This window comes from Callospermophilus lateralis, chromosome 4 (genome assembly GCF_048772815.1).
Source record: "Callospermophilus lateralis isolate mCalLat2 chromosome 4, mCalLat2.hap1, whole genome shotgun sequence".
Taxonomy (NCBI): domain Eukaryota; kingdom Metazoa; phylum Chordata; class Mammalia; order Rodentia; family Sciuridae; genus Callospermophilus; species Callospermophilus lateralis.
In genome coordinates this window covers 74,262,329-74,278,297 of record NC_135308.1, presented here as the reverse complement: position 1 = coordinate 74,278,297, position 15,969 = coordinate 74,262,329, and the positions used below count along the sequence as shown (strand labels likewise).

The 15,969-nt window shown below is 35.8% G+C and overlaps 1 pseudogene; it reads left to right on the top strand.

Moving 5' to 3' along the window:
* LOC143641633 (cTAGE family member 15-like) overlaps window positions 1–15,969 on the top strand; it is a 108,269-nt pseudogene that overhangs the window by 86,466 nt on the left and 5,834 nt on the right.

The window sequence follows — 15,969 nt, the reverse complement described above, 5'->3', positions numbered from 1 at the left end:
AGTTTCTTTAAAATGAACTATTTCCTTAATATAACCACAATGTCATACAAAATTTTACAATAATTTTCTAGTTCTGAAGAAGCACCTTCTGCAGTTGACCATGTGACTGGCGGATGTGTTGAGCTGATGAAAGCATGATCCCTCCAATGAGGATTTTTGCCTGAATCAATTATTTCATTAGGGCTTGCAAAATATCCTGCCATTCGGCTACATTCGCTGGGATTCTCTAAAGAATCCACACTCATCAACTAGTACTATTTAATTATCTTTTTCAATTACAGTTAAAATAGGATAATGTTTAAATCTGTCTTTTCAACTGATATTTTTAATCACCCTAGTCAACATCAAGTGCCTTAGTTACCTCTAAAGACAACCAAAGAATTACTTTGTTTTTGTTTTTAATTGGGGAGGGATAATGACCCCATAGTTTTTATGTATCCATTATTTTTCATCAATAACATTTATTTTTATTTTTAATGATTAAAATTGTCCCACATTGGCCCTTTCATATTGTCTTCTATATTCTTTTACAGTTTGGTCTCCAATAGTTCTCTGTGAACAGTATATATTAGCGCCACCAGGATTCATTACTGTTTCTTGGAAGACAGGATAACAATTATCTAAGGGGAGCTCAGGATAACAGATTTTCTTCAATAGAATTACTATAGAATGAATGATTGCTTCTTAATGTAAAGGAATCTCTGGGATCCCTTCCAAAGTAAGGGGTCCTCTAGGCTCACGTCAGGAGATATATACAGGAAGCACTATACCCTAAATCCTGAAACAAGGAAAGCCCTTTATCTTATTTCTTATTTCTTTCTATTGAATTAACTTTTTTGTTTTATTTATGTTCGTAATTAAGCTTAACAATGATATGGGGATGTGTTGACATATTATACAATTTTTAATATATCACCTAATTTTCTTAGTGTACATCAATGACACAATTGAAGGTTTACAATTGGGCTTGGGGATATAACTCGGTGGTAGAGGGTTTACTAGCATACACAAGTCCTCTTCTATTTCTAGCATCAAAGAAAAATATAACTATACTGTAACTAAATGGTCTAGATATTTGTAAACCAGGTTTCCATTTACATGCCATAGACTGCTTCACTTTACAAAGATTACTCAGAAACTAAAAGCTCTGAAAATGAAAATTAAAAAACAATCAACAAAGAGCATATACATACGAAGGTCACTGTCAACTGGATTCTTATTAACAACTAGGTCACACGCAATTTCATCAACTCCATTGTAAGAGTCCTTTACCAAGACAGAATAGTTTCCAAATTCTCCAAATTTTGTATTCCAGCCTAAAAGGATGAGATAAAAATATGTATATAGGTGACTGTATGACCAATGTGATTCTGCAACCTGTGCAATCATAAAAATGAGAAATTATACCCCATTTGATTCAAATGTATGAATTGTCAAGATCATTGTACTGTCATGTATAGCTAATAAAAAAGATTAAAAAAAATATGACAAATGGCTAGATTAGACCACAGAGTTGGACTTTCCTAATTCACCAAGGGAAAATGATACCCCTTCCTTGGTACAGATCAGAAGAGAGAAAAATATATTTAAGAGAGTAAAAACAAAACCCGATAAGAATAAAAGCAGAGAGAAACTCAGATTTCAGTTAGGTCACATCAAAGCAGAAATGAACCAACAGACTTCTTTCTCTTCCAGAGTATCATTAATTTGCAGAATAGATCTGTGCTGGGTGACCTCTGCAATGCTGGGCTTCCCAGGATTTCCACTCTGAGAAACATTTACCAGAAACTGAAACAAGCACTGTAAGATAAATGCACAACAGGTAAACTGGGAGGGATTTTGTGCAGTGCTACAGATCTAACCCAAAACCCAGGGTCTTTAGCAGGAGAGGAAAGTTCTCTCCCACTGAGTTATACCCATTGCCCTCTTAGTGGATTTTTAGATTCTCTGGGTTGTTAGAGGATGTGACTACACAAATGAAAATCCTATCATGAATTTTCCTTCACACTTACAAAAAACTTCCAAATTTTAATAACATAAAACTTACCTATCGTTTTATACTAAAACAATGATTGTATGAATGAATTAAACAATCTTTTCACAAATTAGCAATTCTAGCCTATGTTACATCTTGCGTCCTATTGTTTTATTTATTATTTAACAAATAAACTTTCATAATTCTATCTAACATACACTTTATAACACTTAATGGATGCCCCATATTTCAACAATCACTATAATTGTGAGTACTTGGGATGGTTTCAAAGCTCTTCTGTTTACCTTTTGATGTTTTTTGTTAAATAAATATGCTGTTTAAAATATCTCTACACAAGAGATTCTCATTTCTTTAAATTCTAGCCCAGAGATAAATTTTCAAGATTAAGATTACTGGATAAAAAGTAATCATTTTAATGATTCCTGTCCCGAGTGGTCAATAGTACACAAGTAACAAAATATATAAATTTCTTATTAGAATTGGGTATTTGTCCATTTACTAGGTATCTATATCACAACACTAAGATTAAATTTTAAATTATCTAGAGATGAAATAAGTCAATCTTTTGCTATTTTGTTTCCATGGTGTGAACCATTAGACCTCAAGTTCTCCTGAACTTAATCTGAGAAATGTCCCCATAAACTGTAATAATAAGTTTTTAACCATCTCAAATATTTCTCCATTCCACTACTTCCATTTTCAACTGGTTATATTTTACTATTTTTTAAGTAAATTTTAAAAATTTTTATATAATCATACTAATCTGGCTTATTTCTTCTATTGCTTCATTAATTTAAAAATATTCTACTTTTTAATTTCTTTAGTTTGTAGGGTATACTTTTTACATTTAATCTCCTTGGAGTATTTGATAGATGAAATATAGTAATTTGAAATATCTTCCCCATAATTTTAGTGATAATACTTTATATTCTTTTTTATTTTTAATTTCTAGAACTGAGTATTGAACCCTATGGCACTGTACCACTGAGCTACATCCTCATCCCTTCCTTTTTCTTTTCTTCTCTTTCTTTCTCTTTTTTTTTTTTTTTTTTTTTTTTTGAGACAGAGTCTCACTATGTTGCACAGAATAGCCTTGAATTTACAATCCTCCCGAGAAGGTAGGATTACAGGCATGTACCACCATACCTGACTAAGAAAATCAATTTTTGAATCTTAAAGTTATCATCTTAAAAATATTCTGCTTTTTTTGTTTTGAATATTTGTTGGAAAAAATGTTAGACCATAATATTTTAAATTTCAGATGATATATTTATTGTAATTTCTTCTTTTTTGTCTGAGCCTGTGATTTTTTTATTTTTTATACATATTTTTAGTTGTAGATGAACACAGTGCCTTTATTTTATTTATTTATTTTAGGTGGCACTGAGGATGGAACCCAGTGCCTCACATGTATGAGGCAAGCACTCTACCACTGAGCCACAACCCTCCCCAAATTTATTGTATTTGTCAACAGTAGCTATCATCATCTTTATTGTTATAAATATTTAAGTAAGCCAGGTACAGTGGCACACACCTGTAATTCCAGGCATTTGGAAGGTTTAGGGAGAAGGATTCCAAGTTTGAGGACAGCCTCATCACCTTAGCAAGGTCCTTAATGATTTAGCAAGATCCTCAAAATACAAAATGAAAAGGCCTGAAGATGTAGCCCAGTGGTAAAGCAAACCTGAGTTCAATCCCCAGTAAGCCCCTGCAAAAAAAAAAATCGGAATAATGTTTTCTAAGAATTGCTTTGGCCTAGCCTAAAGATTTTTCAATGAAATACTTGTATTATATCCCTTATTTCCTTAGTTTGTCTTTTGTTGTGCAAAGGAATGTGGCATATATAATCCCTCATTTTGCTATCTGTTTCATCTCATTTGACCTTCCACGTGATCAATGTTACTGTGAAATAAATACAGATATTGTTGGAGTTATGTACTTTCTTCTATTTAATTCCTGTGGTAAGTGTCACTTGTGTATTGCCAATAAAGTCACTTAGATAGAAAGGCCTTATTCTGCTTCAATTTACATACACTAAGTCATGAAATGTTCACAAGGAAAAAGTAAGTTTCAATTTACCCCCAGGTTCACAAGTAAAGAAAGTGAGGCACAGAGAAGGTAACTGCCATACTCTAATTCACACAGATATAAAGTGACAGAGGCCAGGCATGGTGGTGCACGCCTATAAACCAGCAACTTGGGAGTCTGAGGCAGGAGGATCACATATTCAAGGCTAGCCATAGCAATTCAGCAAGGCTCTAAGCAATTTAGTCAGATGAGACCCTGTCTCAAAATACAAAATACGGGCTAGGGATGTATCCCAGTGGCAAAGCATCCTTGGGTTCAAAGCACAGTACCTAATAATAATAGTAATGATGACAACAACAACGACGTTGATAATAATAAATGAATAAATAAAATAAATATCATTGACAACTAAAAAATATTTTTTAAAGAAACCCAATCAGCTTGCTCTATCACAATCTGATAAATGTATCTTGTCATTTGTCTCTACAACTTTGTTTCACAGTTTCTACCATTATTTTCTATTTGCTTTTGCATAAATTGGGAGACGTTTTATCTAGGCTATCCATATTTTAGTATTAATATTCCTTTATCACTTATGTAAATGCTAAAGCTTTGACTGACTGACTTCCTTCCTTCCTTCCTTCCTTCCTTCCTTCCTTCCTTCCTTCCTTCCTTCCTTCTTTCCTATTGCACCCAGGGCTTTGTGCTCACAAGGAAGGCTCTTTACTATTGAGCTACATCCCAGCCCTCTTTTCAAGAAAAAAAAAAGTTTGCTGACTGTTGCAGGCCATGAAAAACACATGGCACAGCCACAGAGAGGTGACCTCACATGAGACTTCGATGTTGTTGGAATGCACAGCAATTGGGAAATGGGGTGAGGTGAAGGTGCAGGAAAGGCAGGACATGTTTATGGAAAGCCCAGTAGGTGTTTTCAGAAGCAGAGGGGCGTGAATAAGGAGGGGCATAAAATGATTCACAAACAGTTCTGGTGGGAGGGTGCATTAGTCAGCTTTCCATTGCTGTGTCCAAAATACTTGACAAGAACAACTTAGAGGAGAAGTGTGTTTGGGGCTCATGGTTTCAGATGTGTCAGTCCATGGTCAGCTGACTCCATAGCTGTGGATCCGAGGTGAGGTAGAACATGGTGGACGTGGGTGGCAGAGGACAGCTGCAGCTGGGAAGCCAAGGAGCAGGGAGATGCCAGGAAATTTTCAACTAGGTAATTAGTCTCTAAGGCAAGCCTTCTCCTTTAAATATCTTAAAAATATCTATCATTCCCAGATTTTTATTATCTGTGCTACTAAATATGAAGTTATAATAATTTGCATTCATTTGAATACTCATCTTTCCTTTGATCTATATTTTTTAAAGATAACCAAATTATTAGCCAGGTATGGTAGCACACACCTGTAATCCCAGCAGTTTTGTAGGTGAGGCGGGAAGATCTTGAGTTCACAGCCAGCCTCAGCTAAAGCAAGGTAATAAGCAACTCAGTGAGACCCTGTCTCTAAATAAAATACAAAATAGGGCTGGGGTTGCGGCTCAATTGTCAAGCTAAATTCAATCCCCAGTACCCCTCTTCCCCCAAGAAAGATTTCCAAATTTAAAACAGTTTAAGTACAGATATCATTCTCTGGTTGCTTAACCTTTAAAGGGTCGTAAGTTTCTTCTTCAATTGCAGGATATTCTCTTACTATAATAATTAACTCTGTCCCACTCCTTTACACATTTTCCTTAGACACAATTATCTCTAAGCTCTTTTAATAAATTACTAATTTGTGTGTGTGCGCAGTACTGGGGAACAAATCCAGGGCCTCACACATACCAGGCATGTTGCTCTACCACTGAGCTACATCCCAGCCCTTCTGTTTTTTAGGTTCTTTAATCTGTCACCTGACTTAATGTTTTGTATCAGTAAGACTGATGTTTTTGTTTTGTTTTCTTTACAGGAATTGAATCCAGGGGCGCTTAGCCACTTTGTAACATCCTCAGCCCTTTTTATTTTTCATTTATAGACAAAGTCTTATTAAATTGCTTATGGCCTTGCCAAATTGCTGAAGCTGGTTTTGTACTTGCAATCCTCCTGCTTGAGCCTCTTCAGGGAATACAGGCTTGCACCACCATGCCTGGCTACTTTTTATTCTAATAATGCTCTTACTTGCCCTACATCTCATAAATTGACAGTACAGTCCCACCCACCCACAACCAACAACTTGTTTCTCTGATTTTTTTAGTTGTCAATGAACCTCTATTTTATTTATTTATATATGGTGCTGAGGATCCAACCCAGTGCCTCACACCTACTAGGCAAGTGCTCTACCACTGAGCTACAACCCAGACCAACTTTACACATTTAAAATCTTTTATAAGAAATTTTGCCCATTCTCTGAATTATGTTTCTTGTCACTTTAATTTCAGCTGTTATTGACATTTTTAGGTTTCTTTTAGGCCCTTTATAGGCTGATAAACTTTTTTCTCCCAGTGCTAGGGATAGGACCCCGGGCCCTACCCATGCTAGGCAAGTACTCTACCACTGCATCACAACACAGCTTCTGGCTAATAAATTTTGTCTTGAGCTACTTTTGTTTTTAACTATTCCAGGTTTTCTTTTTTCATAGATTTTTCGATGGGTTTAATCAAATACAGGGGTATTGTATACTGTTCCATCATCTTTTCAGTTGATGCCTGTACTGATGATTTTGGTTCTGCAAAGCTGTTTACAGTTGGGCATGGTGGTGTATACCTGAATCCTAGTTACCAGGGAAGCTGAGGAGTATCACAAGCTCAAGGCCAGCTTAGACAACTTAGGAAAACCCTCTCTCAAAACAAAATTTAAAAAGAACTAGGGATGTGGCTTAGTCGTAGAGCTCCTGCCTACTATATATGAGGTCCTGGGTTCAATTCCAGTATCACACACACAAAAATAAATAAATAAGTACATACCTACATACATAAATCTTTATTTTCATAGAGGCAGATTCCTGCAATAATGCTCTTTCCCTCAACTTGCACCTTCCTACTGTTCTCACTATGTTTGTCCTCAGAGATGACCCAGGTACTCTCCCTTGATTACATTTCTTCTAACTCCTTATTATAACCTGTCTGTTTCCTTACTTATAAAAACTGAAAGTAACTTGTAAAGGGCCTTAGATGTGAGGGCATTAAGGATCATACTAAATAAGCACCAAGGAAAACAAAACTATGAGTTCGAACATGATACATACATGGTAACAGTGTTCCGATTTCCATTAAAGATTCAAGTTTGTTCCCAGCAGTTCATTATGGATGAGTAGCAAAGCCTGATCCATCTTCAGCTCCACATGCCTTTTTAAATCTAAATATAAATCTGGTAACAATAGAAAGGAAAGTTAAAATAAATCTGGAAGAAGTGTTAGAGACCAATAAAGTACAGCAGTAAGTGCTTCTTAAATACCTGCACTCTAGAGTTTTTGGAGTCTATAAAACTTTGCTTTCAGTATACATTGAATGTATTTGTGCACAGAAGCTTGACTTGACCCACTCCTCACACAGCATATTAGGGCCAGCTATTACTTCCCCCTCTCAGCCTTTTCTGCAATGGAGATGATTCCAATCTGAAAGTTTTATTGTAAGGAATGATAAATGTGTAAGGCATTGATAATAAGGGCTGGCAGGTCACAGGCCCTCCATAAATGGTAGTTTCTATCACTGTTTCTGCAATCGCCTTGGGAAAAACTGTCCTCTTTAACACATGAAAGAACAAATAACCCTTATTATTGTTGACAGAAATAAAAGTAGAGGCATTAAAAAAGACAAGCTCTAGAATTTGGAGTAAAATTTAAAAAGTAGCAAGTCAGAACACTATAACTCTTGTGGATGTATGAAAGTGACTTTCAGAGTTTTTCCATTACTAGCTCTCCCCTTTTAGGGATCTGTCTTCAATGAGACTCTTTCTTCAATCATGAATGTTAGAATTAAGTAAATACAGGGGTCATGTTGACTATTTATGAATCTAAAAACTATGTTCTTTGAATTTTGTGCAAAGTAAGTACATTTTCAATGATAGTATAAAAATACAGAGAATGCAGCCATATATTGCACCCAAATCCAGCTTATGTCAAAATGTGACCAACTATTATGGGTTAACATTAATTTATACTTGTTGCCTTTTAGTAGTCCCTGAAATAGTCATGTCATTCTGCCAGTATTTTTCTGAATCACTAGTGAATGACAAAAACAAATATACCAATTGTGACTTAATCAGAGACCTCATTGCTGAAACAGCTAGAACAAGTAGATACATTTAGAATAGGACACGGATAACAAAAAACACTTACAGGCTCATTAATAAGAAGGCAATTAGGTCTTCTGGGAAAAAGCATTTTCTAAAAGAATGGTAAAGCAAGCTATAAAATGCAAGCAAAATTGTGTTTTGATATGAATAGTGTCTATTACATCATAGTTTTTCTCTTGAGAAAACTGACAAGAATTCCTGTTCTTAAATACGAGCATCCCAGCCAGACCGGAGCAGGAAGCCGCGACAGCCGCCCAGCCAGACCGGAGCAGGAAGCCGCGACAGCCGCCCAGCCAGACCAGAGCAGGAAGCCGCGACAGCCGCCAGCCAGACCGGAGCAGGAAGGCGCCAGCCGCTCAGCCAGACCGGAGGAGGAAGTCCAGTCCCGCCCCGAGCGCTAGTCTCCAGGAAGCCCATCAACCCTTAAAACCCATCAAAGTGGGTGTGGCTACCAGCATAGTTGCAGCTGATCCAGGTACCCGGTTTCCAACTCCCCCACCCTTAGCTGCGATAACTCAAAATATTTCCCACAAGCTTTTGGGGATTGTAGCTATCAACACAAAACAACAACTGTAGAGGCACCTGGTTTCTACCTCAGAGACTAGAGTAGGGAAGATACAGGTGGAAGCTCATTTCCCTTCACACTGGCTATACCCACCACCCTGAATACAGAGGCTCAAACTAGGAATAGACAACGCCACCTACTGGAAGCAAGGAAAACAGTGTTCTGAGAGACTTTTTTTTTTCCTCTCTTTCTCTTTTCTTCTCTCTCTTCCACAACTTCAGCATATGTGAACCAAGAACTGAGCATGAACAACTGAATTACCAAAGTAATATAATATAGAGGAATTGCATATACCCCACCTCCCTTCCATTTTTTTTCTGTATTTCTATCTTACTTCCCTTTCCCTTCTCTTATTTCTCTTTTCTTCCTTGTTATTTCTTTTCTTTTCTTTTTTTTTAATTCATATTCTCTCTATACCACTTTCAATCTCCTAACTTTTGCTATCTATACATAGGGTAACTATCTAAATAGGAGGTTGAGTCTATACATTCTTCCATAAATTACCAGTTGAGTGGTTAGAGTTCTCCAAAGGTGCTAAGTTAGTTTAACCTCATTCCCTCACTCCTTTCTCTTTAAGTATAACATCCTTCGTCTGAAATTAAGTTTTCTATATGCCACCAGATATGGTACGCCTTTTATGAAACTAAGGAATATATTCTTAAGTAATAATTAAATCCAATATCTATAGTCTTAGAATCTAACTATAAATGTATTAATAATGAAAACTTGTCCTTAAATAATGTACTGTTGATATTGGGATCTGTTAACATTGTCTTTCTCTGAAAAAGAGGGATATTGGAGCTATTCAAGAACAATACAAATATATAAGGGGAAAAACATTAGCTCAACAGTTTCACAAAGCTAGAAAGAATCATGAACAGTATGAAAAGACAAGGAAAGAAAGGACCACAAACAATACAGGTCAATTCAACATTAGATGAGGTAATATCTGCAGCTGATGGAATGTCAGACAAAGAGTTCAGGATATACATGCTTCAGATGATCTGGAGTCTCAAGGAAGACATTATTCATCAAATTCAGACAATGAAAAATCACTTTGACAATGAATTACATAAACAAATCCAAGAAGCAAAAGATCAACTCTATAGGGAGATAGAGGATATAAAAAACAAACAAACAGAAATCCTGGAAATGCAGGAAACAATAAACCAAATTAAAAACTCAAATGAGAGTATTACCAGCAGAGTAGAACACTTGGAAGATAGAACTTCAGACAACGAAGACAAAGTTTTTCAACTTGAAAAGAACATAGACAGCTCAGCGAGAATGTTAACAAATCATGAGCAGAACATCCAAGAATTATGGGATAACATCAAGAAACCAAACCTAAGAGTTATTGGGATACAAGAGGGTACAGAGGTCCAAACCAAGGGAATGAGTAATCTATTCAATGAAATAATACTAGAAAACTTCCCAGACTTAAAGAATGAAAAAGAAATCCAAATACTAGAAGCCTACAGGACACCGAATATACAAAATCATAAGAGATCCACACCAAGACATGTAATAATGAAGATGCCCAACATACAGAATAAGGAGAGAATCTTAAAAGCCACAAGAGAGAGGAAGCAGATTACATTTAAGGGTAAACCAATCAGGATAACTGCTGATCTTTCAACACAGACTCTGAAAGCTAGAAGATCCTGGAACAACATATTTCAAACGCTGAAAGAAAAAGGGTTCCAACCAAGAATCATGTATCCAGCGAAATTAAGCTTCAGGATTGAAGATGAAATAAAAATCTTCCACGATAAGCAAAAGTTAAAAGAATTTGCAGCTAGAAAACCAGCTCTTCAAAACATCCTTGGCAAAACATTACAGGAAGAGGAAATGAAAAATAACAATGAAAACCAACAACGGGAGGTAGTACAATAAAGGAAAAACTAAGCATAGAGGAAAAACTAATCATGTTAAGTATCATACATAACCAAATATGGCTGGAAATACAAACCATATCTCAATAGTAACCCTAAATGTTAAAGGCTTAAATGCACCAATCAAAAGACATAGGCTAGTAGAATGGATTAAAAAAAAAAGATCCAACAATATGCTGTCTACAGGAGACTCATCTGATAGGAAAAGACATACACAGACTGAAGGTGAAAGGTTGGGAAAAATCATATCACTCATACGGACCCCGGAAGCAAGCAGGGGTGTCCATACTTGTATCAAATAAAATAGACTTCAAGCCAAAGTTAATCAAAAGGGATAAACAAGGACAATACATACTGCTCAAGGGAACCATACACCAACAAGACTTGACGATCATTAATATATATGCCCCAAACAATGGTGCAGCTACGTTCATCAAACAAACTCTTCTCAAGTTCAAGAGTCTAATAGACCACAATACAATAATCATGGGAGATTTTAATACACCTCTCTCACCAATGGACAGATCTTCCAAACAAAAATTGAATAAAGAAACCATAGAGCTCAATAATACAATAAATAACTTAGACTTAATTGATATATACAGAATATACCACCCAACATCAAGCGGATACACTTTTTTCTCAGCAGCACATGGATCCTTCTCAAAAATAGACCATATATTATGTCACAGGGCAAAGCTTAGCAATTACAAAGGAGTTGAGATACTACCATGCATTTTATCTGATCATAATGGAATGAAATTGGAAATCAATAATAAAATGAGAAAGGAAAAACCCTACATCACATGGAGATTAAACAATATGCTACTGAATGAACAAAGGGTTACAGAAGACATCAAAGAGGAAATTAAAAAATTCTTAGAGGTAAACGAAAACTCAGAAACAACATATCGAAATCTTTGGGACACTATGAAAGCAGTACTAAGAGGAAAATTCATTTCATGGAGTTCATTCCTTAAAAGAAGGAAAAGCCAACAAATAAATGACCTCATACTACACCTCAAAGCCTTAGAAAAAGAAGAACAAATCAGCAGCAAATACAGTAGAAGGCAAGAAATAAATAAAATTAGAGCAGAAATCAATGAAATCGAAACAAAAGAAACAATCGAAAAAATTGACAAAACTAAAAGTTGGTTCTTTGAAAAAATAAATAAGATTGATAGACCACTAGCCACACTAACAAAGAGAAGAAGAGAGAGAACCCAAATTACTAGCTTACGGGATGAAAAAGGCAACATCACAACAGACAATTCAGAAATACAGACGATAATTAGAAATTATTTTGAAACCCTATACTCTAATAAAATAGAAGATAGTGAAGGCATAGATAAATTCCTTGAGACATATGAACTACCCAGATTGAATCAGGAAGATATAAACAACCTAAACAGATCAATATCAAGGGAGGAAATAGAAGAAGCCATCAAAAGACTACCAACCAAGAAAAGCCCAGGACCGGATGGATATACAGCAGGGTTTTACAAAACATTTAAAGAGGAACTAATACCAATACTCCATAATCTATTTCAGGAGATAGAAAAAGAGGAGAACTCCCAAATTCATTCTATGAGGCCAATATCACCCTGATTCCCAAACCAGAGAAGGACACCTCAAAGAAAGAAAACTACAGACCAATATCCCCAATGAATTTAGATGCAAAAATCCTCAATAAAATTCTGGCAAATCGTATACAAAAACATATCAAAAAGATTGTGCACCATGATCAAGTAGGATTCATCCCTGGGATGCAAGGCTGGTTCAATATACGGAAATCAATAAACGTTATTCACCACATCAATAGACTTAAAGATAAGAACCATATGATCATCTCGGTGGACGCAGAAAAAGCATTCGACAAAGTACAGCATCCCTTTATGTTCAAAACATTAGAAAAACTAGGGATAACAGGAACTTACCTCAAAATTATAAAAGCTATATATGCTAAGCCTCAGGCTAGCATCATTCTAAATGGAAAAAAACTGAAGGCATTCCCTCTAAAATCTGGAACAAGACAGGGATGCCCTCTCTCACCACTTCTATTCAATATAGTTCTCGAAACACTGGCCAGAGCAATTAGACAGACGAAAGAAATTAAAGGCATAAAAATAGGAAAAGAAGAACTTAAATTATCACTATTTGCGGATGATATGATCCTATACCTAGAAGACACAAAAGGGTCTACAAAGAAACTACTAGAGCTAATAAATGAATTCAGCAAAGTGGCTGGATATAAAATCAACACGCATAAATCAAAGGCATTCCTGTATATCAGCGACAAATCTTCTGAACTGGAAATGAGGACATCTACCCCATTCACAATATCCTCAAAAAAAAATAACATACTTGGGAATCAACCTAACAAAAGAGGTGAAAGATTTATACAATGAAAACTACAGAACCCTAAAGAGAGAAATAGAAGAAGATCTCAGAAGATGGAAAAATATACCCTGTTCATGGATAGGCAGAACTAACATCATCAAAATGGCAATATTACCAAAAGTTCTCTATAGGTTCAATGCAATGCCAATCAAAATCCCAACGGCATTTCTTGTAGAAATAGATAAAGCAATCATGAAATTCATATGGAAAAATAAAAGACCCAGAATAGCAAAAGCAATTCTAAGCAGGAAGTGTGAATCAGGAGGTGTAGCAATAAAAGATTTCAAACTGTACTACAAAGCAATAGAAACAAAAACAGCATGGTACTGGTACCAAAACAGGCGGGTGGACCAATGGTATAGAATAGAGGACACAGAAACCAATCCACAAAATTACAACTATCTTATATTCGATAAAGGGGCTAAAAGCATGCAATGGAGGAAGGATAGCATCTTCAACAAATGGTGCTGGGAAAACTGGAAATACATATGCAATAAAATGAAACTGAATCCCCTCCTCTCGCCATGCACAAAAGTTAACTCAAAATAGATCAAGGACCTTGATATCAAATCAGAGACTATGCGTCTGATAGATGAAAAGGTTGGCTCCGATCTACATATTGTGGGGTCGGGCTCCAAATTCCTTAATAGGACACCCATAGCACAAGAGTTAAAAACAAGAATCAACAAATGGGACTTACTTAAACTAAAAAGTTTTTTCTCAGCAAGAGAAACAATAAGAGAGGTAAATAGGGAGCCTACATCATGGGAACAAATTTTTACTCCTCACACTTCAGATAGAGCCCTAATATCCAGAGTATACAAATAACTCAAAAAATTAAACAATAAGAAAACAAATAACCCAATCAACAAATGGGCCAAAGACCTGAACAGACACTTCTCAGAGGAGGACATACAATCAATCAACAAGTACATGAAAAAATGCTCACCATCTCTAGCAGTCAGAGAAATGCAAATCAAAACTACCCTAAGATACCATCTCACTCCAGTAAGATTGGCAGCCATTATGAAGTCGAACAATAACAAGTGCTGGCGAGGATGTGGGGAAAAGGGTACTCTTATACATTGCTGGTGGGTCTGCAAAATGGTGAGGCCAATATGGAAAGCAGTATGGAGATTCCTGGGAAAGCTGGGAATGGAACCACCATTTGACCCAGCTATTGCCCTTCTCGGACTATTCCCTGAAGACCTCAAAAGAGCGTACTACAGGGATACTGCCACATCGATGTTCATAGCAGCACAATTCACAATAGCTAGACTGTGGAACCAACCCCGATGCCCCTCAATAGATGAATGGATAAAAAAATGTGGCATTTATACACAATGGAGTACTACGCAGCACTAAGAAATGACAAAATCATGGAATTTGCAGGGAAATGGATGGCACTAGAGCAGATTATGCTAAGTGAAGCTAGCCAATCCCTAAAAAACAAATGCCAAATGTCTTCTTTGATATAATGAGAGCAACCAAGAACAGAGCAGGTAGGAAGAGCAGGAGGAAAAGATTAACATTAAGCAGAGTCATGAGGTGGGAGGGAAAGGGAGAGAAAAGGGAAAAGAAGTTATCAAGCAAAAAAAAATCATCAATGAATATTCAAAACATTTTCCTCAGTAGAAGAACCATCACAAGAAGACAAAGTACAGAAGTGTTGAGCTGAACAACATCTCATATTCCCTTTGATTTTTTTGCCCCAGACATTAAATTTGAAATGTGTCTAGAAACTGCAATGATGAAATCTCTATTTGAGGAGAAATTGTCAAGGTTTTATAAACAAAACTATAAATATTTCATCTTCTAATCAAGGCATGACAGCTCTACTGAATTCCCTGACTGGCTGTCTCCCTCTCCCCTACTTAACCCCCTGTTCCTTTTCTTATTGTCATGGCAGATTATTTCCTCTAATGCTCTATGATTTGCTCATTTTATGTATTACTCAGTTGGTCCCCAGTACCTTCATGAGGGTAAGAGTCTTTGTATTGTTCACTGAAGGATCTCAAGTGGTTAGACTCATGTCTATCAGAGATCAATAAATATTTGTTTAAAGAGGAAAAAAAAATAAAAATAATGCTGTGAGGTATAGAAAAAAAATACGAGCATAAAAGATGATAAAAATAATGCTATGATAGTTAATGCATTCTACCTAGCTCTCTTTCATTAAATTTGACTGACCTATAAATCAACTGCTTATTAAAAAGGTCTTAGATTATACTTGGAAGAAAAAAGTGTTATAAATCAAGAAACTTAACAATGTCAAAAGGCAATGCTATTTCCTGTACCAACATAACATTATGCTAAGTAAAAATTATTTGCATATAGCCCATTTGGTTCCTTAGATAGTGTGTTACCTCTAAACATTCTTATACAAAAAACTCATAACCCAAACTACTAAGACTTATTATTCTTTTCTTATGAAAATATTTACTTCATACTGTCTGAGATTTCTTTAAAAAAGTCTATGTCATATTGTTCTGATGTGTCTAAAATGTGAAATTATAATAAAGTAAACATTGATGAGACCTATCAATACAGGGAAATTTGTTTTATGTCATAATTTATCTTTCACAACAGTCTTACAATTCTACAACAAAGTGCATGTGGTCATCTTTTTAAGCTCACTTTGTCCTAGAGCAGTGATTCTCAAAATTAAATGTTCAACCCCGGGCCTTGTGCATGCAAGGCAAGCACTCTACCAACTGAGCTATATCCCCAGCCCAAAACATAATTTTTTAAAAAATTCTTTTAGTTGTTGATAAAAAATCAAATTAAATATTCAAAAACATCACCCAAGGAT